Raw genomic sequence first — 13,094 nt, 5'->3', positions numbered from 1 at the left:
TATTCGCCAGGCAACTTACGAATTCCATCATGGCGGCCTCCGTTGGTTGCCGTGAATGCCCAGAGACAACTTTCGTGTGTCAAAACGTTGTGTGAAGTTTCTCCAGGGGTACGTAGCCAATGTTCGTGCCATGTTATCGCGCTATATGCAGTGTTGCATTCTCCGCAACTAAGAATGGTTGCGCGTAGAGCAGCGCGTACTTCGTACGCTCGGAGGTGCTTTTGCGACGCGTCGCGAGAGTTAGGTCGTCGCTTCGAGGTTGAGCGGACGAGTTTTTTCACAATCCCCCGCTTCGGAGGAGCTTCGTTTCGGCGGTCCGTTGAACGCACGGGCCCTGCGGTCCTGCATTTGGATGTCGCCTGGATTTCGCTGTGCTGGTGTGGGCCGTCGAGTGCCAGCTCCCGCTCCTCGGTAGCCGTCTGTCGGCCGCACTTCATTCGAGCAAACTCCGCGGGGCTCGGAACCGCCGCAGACTTCGCTCCTCGTCACAGCAAGTTTGCTTCTACGCTTTACAATTCCCGTGGAGGCTTCTCGTCTCCCGGGCAGAGCATGACACCAGCGAGCAGTGTTCGAGGTGTGGTGTGTGCGAAGGGGTCGACCGCAGCGGAACTACTCTTTTCTACTCTTTCCTCACGTTTGTAATCATTACCTTTCTGCATCCTATCCTATTTCCCCCCTATTCACATCCCTGGACTGGGTGGAGTGCACGTGAGCTCTCATGAAAGCAAGCTCAATAATATCCCCATACCATTTATTTTTCTTCTAAAAACGAGCCACTTCTCGTGATTGCTTTTTTCTCCTGATTTGTTTCCTGGTGGCTTTCCCCGAGTTCGCGCATGCTCTGTTTCTGTATGTCTTCTTTTGCGTGGAGCGAAAAAACTCAGTTGATATCCAGCGCTAGCCCTGTGTGGTCTCTTCGTCGTCCCGTCTCACCGTGCTAAATTACCATGTTACATGCCCCCCTCTCCCAGGATGCGTCAGCTGATGCTGCCTTCGCGCTCCGTTGAGGTGCTATTTAAAACCGCTTGCTTGTCTAGTGAATGGAAGATTGAACCTGACAATTCTACAAAGAAATGCGTTTAAGTGTAACTCAAAACGTTATTCCACTTTATGCTAAACAAACACGCTTTAGGGCCCCTGCAGGACGCGTGTCAACTTTTTGTATCCAGTTGTTATGATTTCAGGTAGTGCCCTTGGATTAGCTTAGATTAAATAAGCATGATATACCCACGCCTAATTTTAATACGCTATGTGAATCAAGAAACTCATCACGGAGGCATTTTGCCTTTTTCTACGTAAGATTAGGAAATAGGGCATTGGTTTTAGGGTTGGCGGACATCACACCAGCCATATGCTCCAGCAAACTTGCTCAAGCAAAGCTATTCCAAGCCAATAAAAGGCAGGGCTAAAAGCCAAATAACCGTTTTGAAGAAAAACCAATTTCATGATAAAAAAAACTTGAGCACTGGAGGAGAGAAGAACGACATAAACAAATACAAACAGAGGCAGCATGAACGGGCAAAAAATGAACAAAGCCAATGCAATTCTGCTGGTCAGTTAGGCACGAAAACTTGCCACTAAGGAGCAGACACTAAAGGAGAACATTTTAAAAAATTAGAAATAATGTACCCTATTTACATCATCTACACAGAAAATCGGTCATATTTCAGTGGTTTTAGACAAGGTGGATCCGAAGTAGCCAAGTCAATTCTTGCCTTCAAGAAGCAGATTGAAGTGAATAAGAGAGAAAAACTGACTCAGGTGCTTCAGGGGTGTTACCAGCATGCAGGACCTTTCGGTTGCTCCTGTTGTCTTTTTGCCTGCTTGTTTTATGCCTTATACTGGCCATTTCCACGCCAGGTGTTTTTTTTTATTTTCTTTCAAAATTTCTACCCTGTATTTTATACCAGTCCTTTCCTTTCCTTTCAAGTTTCCTATTCCCATTTCCACATGCAGCACAGCTAGCTAGACAATTATTTTTTTGGTTAACCTCCCTAGCTTTCTTCTACAGTTTCTTCCTTTCTTTGAAGTCGCACATTAGGTCATCTTAGCCTTTCTGTTACCATCACAAACTTCCCTATAGTTCTGGTGGGATTACTGGTTGTGAAATAAAATTTTGTGCAAGAAAGACGACTACAAACGGCGTTAAACACAACCAACTCCTGGTGCACCAAGGTAGGGCTTGAACTTTCAAAAAGAAAAAACGGCATATCTGTCAGTGGCTAATAACAACGGGCGCCGCCGACTTGGGAACCGGCCTGTCCGGTTGTTCATTGATCAGCAACCAAGTCTGCGGGTGCTTGGTCTCGACGTTGCCTCGTCAGGATCTCCGGCTCCATGGGTGAAGGGGGCAAAGGAGAGTGCTGCACGTACAATCCACCTGATACGCCGAAAAGCAACGAAGGCTGGCGGGTCACGAACCAGAATTGCTCGCCTCCTTGTGCAGTCTGTTTTACAACCCCGACTCGTGTATCAGTCCCAATTCCACCATTTCACGATGAGAGGCTGGGATCGCCTCGAAACCATCAACCGAGATGCCATGCTGGCTGTTACTGGTCTGCCCCGAATGACCCCGGTACCAACTCTGCAGGCCGAAGCCCAGCTCAACACTATCGATGAGCTGGTCCATCAACGCCGTTCTGCCCGCACCTGTAAGCTCTCTAACATCGGGGCTGCTGCTGCACTAGCCCGTTACATGACCTTTGGTTTAGCAGATACAACCAGGAAAGAGTCGGATCTCCCTCCATGACAGCGAGTACAGCTGACAGAAAATAAACCCATCGGTCGTCTCCGTCGCCCAGTCCCTCACAAGGCAACGGCACAGGTCTCTGGTCTACATTGTGCAGACACCGATGCAGTCATTGCGTATGTAGAGGCCAGCGCTAAAAATGGCGCGGTACACACCGCACTGGTTTGTCCCCAGCTACCGGAGGTTGCCCGAACCGAATAGGCACCTTTATTTGCCTATGGGGCCTGTATGTTAAACACAGGTGAAGTAATTTGCGTCTGAAGACCAGTGGCTGTCAACTACCCACGTTTCATGTTTTTGTTTTTTAGAGAACATTTTTTTTTTTCAATTTTAGCTTGCACGCTTGCTTTTCTTGCACAGATTTACAAATATGTTCTAATTTTATGCACTTATTTATTATGTTCTTGGCCTAATGTTTTGTGTACTTTCTGCAATTTGCGTGTAGAGGTGGTAGAACTACATACTGGTTCAAGCATCTTTGTTGAAGACCAGGCTCTGCGCAGCATTGAGGCAGGGGCCACATCCCCCACTGCAATGGCCAGGGGGCTCCTGACTCCAGTATTGACTCGCTAAGCCCTCCTGACAGCTCGATAAAGGGACAAAAGGCCAAAGGGCTACACAAACCTGCTGTGCAAAGGCCACCACTTCATGCTGCAGGAATTGATGTTATTTTGGGTAATTAATTTTTCTTATTGTGTGCCCTTCCATGAAGGTGGTCAGGCAAAGGGACTATGATAATAAATTTGTTACACGCTTTCCGCAACGGAACATTTTTTTTCAGAATGATATGCAGGCTGCGCATTTGCTATGTAACCTACAGGACAGAAAATGGGTGGGTTAGAGCTATTATTGTTAAAAAAATAAATTGTTCAGGTTGGCTATTTATTCGAGGACATTACTAAATTTAACAAGTCGATTTGCAGGGTAAGTAAAACAAAATAGTAAAGCAAAACACCTTGTAATAATGAAATTGAAGGGATGTCGCGATTTGTACTTATAACCAATATATCGTTATAGCAATAGCGGGCATTTACTGCAAATCATTTCGTTATAGCCCATTCCGTTATAACTAAGTTTAACATTTGAATACCATAGGCATGAATGTTGATTCAATAGTTCTAGTTTTATTTACAGGATTTACAAAAGCAGCATAAACATGCAAGGCATGGCAATTTAATGATAAGCTTGTGGTGCCATCCATTAGGACAAAGCTTGCAGAAATGAGGGCGGAGGGAAAAAACCACTGCCGACAACTCGCCACAAGATCTTCCGGGCACTTAAAAAGCTGCTTGAGCGTTTGTTCAAAAGTGTGAAAATGCATGCAAGTGCACGAATGCACGCCACATAATATGGCTGCGTGCATTATTGTTTGTAAAATAAAATGTGAAATGTATGTGAAGTATTTGTCAGCATTCAGGGCTGCAGCTGTAAAGCATGTGATTTGCTCAGCTATAATTCATGCTGACCCCATGCATGCACATAATGGATATGCACCAAGATGGCAAGCTGCGCGAGCTGGTATTGGTTCATGGTGACAGAAAGAGGCGACTGCGTGAGCATTTTCTGTCCATACAGAACTCTTCGCTTTCTAACTTGGCTTCTCATTGCCGCACGTGTACACGTGTACGCAAGTGTACACCGGTTTTAACGGACACAACCGTGTTGTTCAAACACACTAATCAACATACAAGAGAAGTGTCTGAGGCTTTTTTTCATATAAAAAAATTGCAAAACTTTCGTAAACCAATCTTCTGTGACTTTGCACAAAATCTAAATCTGTTATCTTGCAGAACGTATGACTTGACGAGTTGCAGGCTTGCGCGGTGATTCCTTCTTGAATTGAACTGTTTTGACATGCGCGGTTTTATGTGTATATATGTGTTTTCTTTTCCAATAAAAATTCAGTTGTGAGTACCGCGCTGTGTCTGCTACGTTCCTCGTCCTCGTCTTTCTTGCGCTGTTTATTTTCTATCGCCATATTGTATATACTAGATCCATATATAGCCATATGTAAAATTCGGCATATAAAGCCATATATGGCATGCCCATATATGGGCCTCAACCATGTATGGTCACGTCAAGAATTTTGCATATAGGGCCATATATGGCACAGCCATATATGGGCTTCAGTCATATTTGGCCACGTCAGGAATTGGTGATTGATTGATTGATTGATTTATTGTAGGGTTTAACGCGCCGACGCAATGCAGGCGATGAGGCGCGCCGTAGTGAAGGGCCCCGGAATAATTTTGACAACCTGGGGATCTTTAACGTGCACTGAAATATCGTACACACGGGCGTTTTTAGATGCGACGCATCTCTTGCTTTGAGGCATGTCCCTCCTGCGTCGTCGTTGTCGCGCCGTCCGTCCGCATCCCTCCTCCGTTCTTCTCTCTGACAGTTGTGCGCAACAGCTGTGCGCAACACTCTCACTCCGTCTCATTATCATAAACAACAGCTGCGTGCGCGCGCTTCGCTCGCATCGCTCCGCTCCCGTCGCGCGGCGACGCGCGGTGTGCGCAAGTGCACGCATGCGCGACTCTCCTCCGTTGTCTCCTCTCCTTCAAGCGCTGTGAATATAAAGCGGGTATCGCGCTGCGGCGGTTCGCCCATCTTCCCGAGTATGAGAACACTCGCATGTGATGTAAATGCATCATACGCGTTCACAACACGTTTCACCCGATTTAGAGAATCAACCCAGAGGAAACACTAATTGAACCCCCCGATGCGTCGCATCACACCAGGGTTCCCTCGCGGGAAGATGGGCCTAATTTTGCTTTTCGCCTCCATCAGAAGTCAGGAATTGGGCATATACGGCCATATATGGGGCAGCCATATATGGCCTTATCTGCCCAAGTCCTGTCGTGGTCATGCATGGCAACTTTAATATAAAGCCATACATGGCATTTTCGTAAGGGACGGCGCGCCGATGAATTATAACAGATAGGGGCACCGCTTTTATGGCCACCTTCCTACAGGACGTGTTCAAGCTAACTAATAGCACTCACCGGAAATGCACTGCCTACCACCCTCAAACCAACGGCGTCACCGAACGCCTTAATAGAACACTAACTGACATGCTATCCATGTGCGTTGACCTGGAGCACAAAAACTGGGACGAAATTTTTTCCTACGCAACGCTTGCCTACAACACTGGTATGGAAGAAACAACTCGATGCGCCCCGTTTGAGCTTGTTTATGGACGCTCTGCAACGACAACCTTACATGCAATGTTACCTGTCGGTGCAATCGACGTGACCAGCATTGATGCCGAGGCTTTTACCCAATGGGCGGAAAAAGCACGCCAGCTAGCACGCGTCCGGATTCGACGTCAACAAGAAATTGACGCCGAGAAATAGAACGAGAGACGCCGCAACGTCGAGCATCGACCTGGGGCCGAATTCTGTAAAAAACGGGCGTCGCTTTGAAACGACGGGGTAGCGCCATTGAAATGTATGTGTTCTGGGGTTGGGCCGTCGCTTTGAGGTGCTCAGTAGGAAGTATGAGTTGCAAGAAAAGCACTGTGGCAAGGACGCGAAGCGACACCCACTGCCCTCCGTCATTTCACATGTCGCTTCGCGTCCTTGCCACAGTGCTTTTCTTGCAGCTCATACTTCCTGCTGCGCACCTCAAAGCGACGGCCCAACCCCAGAACACATACATTTCAATGGCGCTACCCCGTCGTTTCAAAGCGACGGCCCGTCGTTTTGGAGAATTGGGCCCCAGGAAACCTTGCGTGGGCGTGGACGCCGATTCGCCGCCGAGGACTTTCGGAGAAGCTGCTTCGGCGATACTTTGGTCATTATCGTGTTCTTCGCCGTCTTGCAGAAGTTAACTACGAGGTCGTAGCCGAGGACACAACAGCCTGTTGCTAACGACGTAGGTCCGACCCATTGATTGATTGCGGGGTCTAACGCGCTGACGCAACGCAGGCGATGAGGCGCGCCGTAGTGGAGGGCTCCGGATTAATTTTGACCACCTGGGGATCTTTATCGTGCGCCGAAATCTCGTACACACGGGCGTTTTTGCTTTTCGCCTCCATCAGAAAAGCGGCCGCCGCGGCCGGGGATCGAACCCGCGACCTCGTGCTCAGCAGCGCAACGCCTTAGCCACTGAGCCACCGCGGTAGGTCCGACCCAGAGGTTGTCCTTGTGGTACGCATCAAGCCGTACTACACCCGGTCTTGCGAACCCGAAGCATGATGCTATGCGAGCTGACGTGCCCTGACACTCGCCCGTCACGTGCCTGTTTTTCGTTTTGCTTCCCTGGCATCGGGCCGATGCGAACTAGGATGGGGGGGAATGCAGCGACTTTATTATTGTGGGCGCAATCCCCGACCGGCTAACGGGACTGTTTCTTGTAATGGGTATGTGCTGACTGGTGGACAGATCAGAAATACGTCCAAGCTCGCTTGCTCTAGCTGTGGGTCTCCAGTGTTTGCCGGCGCAACTTCGCCCTATTAATAAACGCTTCTACTCTCCTTACTGGAGTTTATCGCTGCAATATTGGGGTTCATATCACCAACGATAATCACATTTTTGTTTTCACGATTAAGAAGATGGAGTATGTTGATCGGCACAGTTCGTATGTATGAGTTCGGCACAAAAGCCCTCATAAGATTGAAGCAGCGACAGTGTTTTTAAGAGCAGAAAACAAGTTACTGTAAACTTCTGGCCAGACGGGAAGAAATATCTGTACGGAAAGATCGACGCTGCGTTTGTAGGGCCTGCGTCGGAGATAAACATGGCTGAACCGCCGTGGCGGTTCAGCCATGTGGTCAAATTCTGTGGTCAAATTCACAGTTAGCTTGGTAATGAAAACTGCGTGTCATCGCATGGCGACAACAAATTTCACAAAGACTGATAATCGAAATATTATGGCTCAGGAGTGTCTGGAAATGGTTTATGTCATCATAATGTTCGGATAATTGGTGTATTCATGGGAGGTGTGGCCATTACTACACCAGGGTGGCCAATCCTACTGTGGGTAAGAGTGCGTTACCGGCAATGGTCGCCGCGGTCAGGCCTCACCCCGAGCCCCATTCTGCAATTCCGTCAATATGCGGATTTTTTTTCATCCGGTGGGAATTGTCTAGCACCGGGATTCAAGCCACGGTCCTTCTGCACGCGAGGCGCATGCTCTACTTCTACGCCACCGCTGCAGGGATAAATTGGTCACAGTTGGCCCAGGACCGCGGTAAGTGGAGTATAATAAGAGAGGTGTTTGCCCTGCTGTGGGCGTAGATAAGCTGATGATTATGATGATGATAATAATAATGAATGTTCGGATAAGCTTCGAATGTTGAAATTAATTACGGAAGTGTGCAATGGAGGCTGTTCACGGAGTATTTTTTAAACTGATCAACAAAGTAACTTATGACCAGATTGGTTAATCCGAGCATTCACTAGTTAGTAAAGGCCAGATCGGCGGCCCTCGAGATACGATAAACAATGCAGTTGTTCAACCTGAGTAACTTCCATTGTTTTTTTCTTTTTTCAGATGTAAGGTCTGTGCGGACAAACGTTTATTTTCCGAAGTCAAGTGGTCATTGATGTACACTGGCCTCTTCGCATCGGTTAGCGCATTGAAACCTATTTCGGAGCCCGTGTAGCGCGCTTTTTTGGCCACCGCTACAAATTCAGCCTTTTTTGTTGGTGAGCAGAATCGGGCAATAATGTTCGGTCCCTCTTTTGCGGGAACACTATGAACGACATCGAAATCGGCTTCAGACACAGGGCAGCCTACTTTTTCAGCAATGTTTTGACTATTTCGACCCAGATCGCACCCTTCGTCACGGGCACACCCTTTATTTCTACGTCCTAAAGCCGAGAATATTGTTCCAGTTCACTAACGCGACGTGACAACTGCTCATTTGTACGACTGAGATCCTTATTTTTTATGTGAGTGGCCTGCTGGGTTTTCATTGTTTCGTATAGGTCTTTAAACATGCTTAGACTTTTTTAAAGCACAGCTTTCTACCTCTACCAGGCAATGGTTCTATCGCGGCGTGCGGGACAATAAACTCCCCACGCGGGGGAGGTGGCGAAGGGGGGGGGGGGGGGGGCAAGAGGGGGCGGCGGCTTTCACTCTTGGAGAACACTGTAGATGGCACGGCGAAGTTACTCCGCGTTCGCCGCGCGGAGGTGCCTGCTCGCCGGCGGGCGAGTCGGCGGTACGGCTTTGTCGTCTGCTTAGCAACGGTTGCTTTCGGCCTGTTTAAGCGCAGCTTCGCGTCCATTGTCCGCTTCCTTCGCATGGCTGGATTAAGTTGTTCAACAGCACCTCCTGGGTAACCCGTACCCGATGGAATTCAGTGGTCGTACGGCAAAGCTACGTCAAGGATTGGTTTGAAGGGCGGGAAAACAAAATGAGGAGAACATATACAGACATTTGGCTGCTAGAGAAACGCTACTTTTTCCGCACTACTTGCCACTAATGGGACTCCGTTTTCTAAATTGATCAATACGAATTCGGTTGTGTTTTAGCAGGTGTTACAACAGGCGGAATGAGCAATTGGTCCTGATAAATGGCAATGAAAGTTCCCTCAGTTTTATCGCAATTCTCAAACTACAAAAACTAACTAGTTTAAGTCGGTATAAACGGGAATCACTAAGCTCACAAGCCGCATGATTTCAGTGTCTACGCTTGTGTCGGGTGGTGGTGTAGCCCCGAGCTAGCACATCAGGCAGGCTAGGTTGCGCTGTCTCACCCTTCGAAAGAGGATCCTCTCCGTTTTCTTTCTGCCGACGAGTGGCCGGGCTACGGCGGTGGTGTCCACCGCTCTAGCCCGGACATGGCCGACGCTGGTGCGTACGGGACGGCGGCACCGCGAATTACGAGTAACGGCTGGCAAAATCTCTCGTTTCACTCTGTAGAGCCACGTGTGTAAATTCAAGTGACTTCGCATGAGAGTTGTTGTGGGTGACGTTTAAAGCTTTGCTATCCAACTACCTTCACAGCGCGGATTGGAGACAATTTTTTAAGTTCCGCTACATAGGGCTGCAAAGCATGGACAGACTTTGCGAGCTCAGAGTTTATCGGCATCATAAGGACACAACACAGTAGCAAGAGGACCAAAAAGGTAGCTATAGATATGGCAGTATGCGATGAACAGAACAAGCTGCGGACAGAGCGCAACAAACCTGCGCTACAAACAGCGGTTAGCTGCGGCTCAGCCGCAACCCCTGCTGCAAAGTGCTGTAGCCAAGAGGCGTCCTTCCTTTTGTGCTCTCCACCAGGAGTGGTGGTGCTGCGTTGCAATAGGCCCCACGCAAACCTTGCGCTGCAAACGGCGATTAGTTGCGGTCCAGCTGCAACACCTGCAGCCAAGTGATGGAGCCCGGAGGAGTCATTCCTTTTGTGCTGTCCGGGAGTGGTGGTGCTGGGTGGAAATCGCGTGGGTACAGCCGATGCGAAGCCTGGATAACCAGTGCTTCAGGTTCGCCTTTAATTATCGCACGTCGGTAGCAGCGATTGATGTGGCCCCACGCAAACCCTGCGCTGCAAACGGCGATTTGTTGTGGTCCAGCCGCAACCCCTGGTGCCATGTGCTGGAGCCCAGAGACGTCCTTCTTTTTGTGCTGTCCGGGAAAGGTGGCGTGGGGTTGCAATTACGTGGATCCAGCCGAAGCGAAGCCTCGGTAACCGCTGAGTCAGGTTCGCTTTCCATTATCGCATGTCGGAAGCAGCGATTGGTGAGGCCCAACACAAACCTTGCGCAGCAAACGGCGATTAGTTGTGGTCCAGCCACAACCTGTTCTGCGAAGTGCTGGAGCCCAGAGGCGTCCTTGCTTTTGTGCTGTCCGGGAGTGGTGGCGCTGGGTTGCAATTACGTGGGTCCAGCCGAAGCGAATGCTCGGTATCCGGTGCGTCAGGTTCGCCTTCCATTATCGCATCTCCGTAGCAGCGATTCATGAGGTCCTACGAAAACCCTGCGCTGCAAACGGTGATTAGTTGTATTGGAGGCGCAACCCCTGCTGCCAAGTCTGGAGCCCAGAGGCGTCCTTCCTTATGTAGCTATCCGGGAGTGGTGGCGCTGGGTTCCAATCACGTGGGTCCTGCCGAAGTGAAGCCTCCGTAACCGCTGCGTCAGGTTCGTTTTTCTTTTTTCGGACGTGGGTAGCAGCGATTGATGATGCCCCACGCCACCTGTGTGCAGCAAACGGCGACTACTTGTGGTCCAGCCGCAACCCCTGCTCCCAAGTGCTGGAGCCCAGAGGCGTCCGTGCTTTTGTGCTGTCCGGGAGGGGTGGTGTTGGGTTGCACTCACGTGGGTCCAGCCGAAGCGAAGGCTCGGTATCCAGTGCGTTAGGTTCCTGTTTCTTTATGGCACATCGGTAGTAGCGAATGATGATGCTTGAGGCAAACCTTGCGCAGCAAAACGGCGATTAGTTGTGGCCCAGCCACAACCACTGCTGCCAAGTGCTGGAGCTCGGAGGCGTCCTTACTTTTGGGCCGTCCGGAAGTGCTTGTGATGGGTTGCAATCACGTGGGTACAGCCGATGCGAAGTCTCGGTAACCGCCGCGTCAGTTAAGGCATAAAGTTGGGCTAGTTGGTTATCTGACTGCATTTTACTAGCGAAAAATAGACATGAAAAAGAAGAAGTACACAGGACACTCGCTATTGTCCTGTGTACTTCTGTGTCCTGTGTACTTCTTCTTCGTCCGTGTCTATCTTTCGCTCGTAAAATGCAGACGCTGCGTCAGGTTCGTCTATCTATATCGCACGTTGGCAGCAGCGATTAATGAAGCCCCCCCGCAAACCCTCCGCAGCAAACGGTGATTATTTGTGGTTCAGCCGAAGCCCCGGCGCAACCCATGCTACCCTCCCCCACACTATTTGCACCTGGTTCTCGCAGTATTGCTCCCTGAGTAAGTTAATAAATTTTGCCGCACTCCATCGTCCTCCACGAGCTTCTATACCTGCTCCCTGTCTACGTAGTCATACGCCGTTTTAATGTCTAGAAAGGCTAACCACAACGGTCTATTTTGCATCTTCGCCCCCTGTATGCATTCATCATCAGCCTATCTACGCCCATTAATCTACAATTACCCTGGTCCTATGCTATTTGCGACCAGTTTATCCCCGCGAACTTCTTGATCTCATCTGTACATCTAACTCTCTGCCGCCCCTGCAACGCTTGCCTTCCCTAGAGATCCACTCTGTTACCCTTAATGACCAACGGTTATCCTGCCTTCGCATTAGGTGCCCGGCCTACGTCCATTTCTTCTTCTCAATTTCTACTGAGATGTCCTTAACACGCGTTTCTTCCCTGACCCACTCCGCTCTCTTTTTGTCCCTTAACGTCAAACCTATCATCTTCCGCTCCATTTCCCGCTGAGTCGTTCTCAACTTAAGCTGAACCCTCTTAGTGAGCCTCCAATCCGCCTCTTTCACAACCCCACTGCGCATGCGCAATCCCCTAGCGGCCAAGTCCCTAAGCAGTCCAGTAGGGGCAGCAGACGACATTCCCCACAGCTCCCGCACAAGCGGGAAGGGGTCGTGGTTGTATTTACATCGTTTTATTTTTTGTGTGCGCTCGTTGTGCGCGGAACAATGCCCACAACTTGTGCTGCGTTCCGCTGTAACTCGGAGTGCTGAAAAGGGAACGGTGCCGGCTTCTATCGCTTCCCGTCGGCCGCACGCGATCGGCTACGGCGGCTTGCGTCGCTCGCGTCGGCTCGGGTGATGGGAACTGTAGGCTTAGCATCCTGGCGGATATTTGATCGCTGCTATCTGTGCAACTGCGAATGACAATCCGCAACACAACTTTTCACTACACTATCATACCCTTTCTCGCATGTGGAACTCTAAGTTATAACTGCCGTTTGAGCGATCGGTGACCAAGACATCTGCGTAGCCTGTTTCGATGCTTCCGCGCAGGTATCGCCATCTCTCGGCTGCTCGGCGCACCGCGCGCCGCGGCGAGCGGTCAGCGTAGGCTTGCATCGCGGCAGATATATCTGATCGCCGCTTTTAAAATAAGCCCTGACAAAAATCCCTAGCACAATTTTTCACCACACTAACACCTACTTTCTCGCATGTGGAACTTTTTAGCGATCAGATTGATTCAGAAGAGCAGCGACAAGCGCGGTTAGCTACCGTGGTCTGCGCCGGTTCGAGCCGCTGAGTGTGCCGAGCTGGCAGGCGCGGCCGGCGTGTGCGCGGACTGTTTCCGAAGGCAGAAAACGCTTCACGATTGCTTGCTTTATCCATTTCTTGCGAACAAACGCGCAGAATCTACAAATTCAGCTCAGCGATCGTCGTGGTTGACCATGGTGCAAAAACTGTGGGCGGAGCGACGCCGACGACGCATCTCATGCGCGCATCGGGCCGTCTCAAATT

This window comes from Haemaphysalis longicornis, unplaced genomic scaffold, assembly GCF_048455015.1.
Source record: "Haemaphysalis longicornis isolate Haplotype H1 unplaced genomic scaffold, Haemaphysalis longicornis Haplotype H1 scaffold_2, whole genome shotgun sequence".
Taxonomy (NCBI): domain Eukaryota; kingdom Metazoa; phylum Arthropoda; class Arachnida; order Ixodida; family Ixodidae; genus Haemaphysalis; species Haemaphysalis longicornis.
This window is presented reverse-complemented; position numbering follows the sequence as displayed.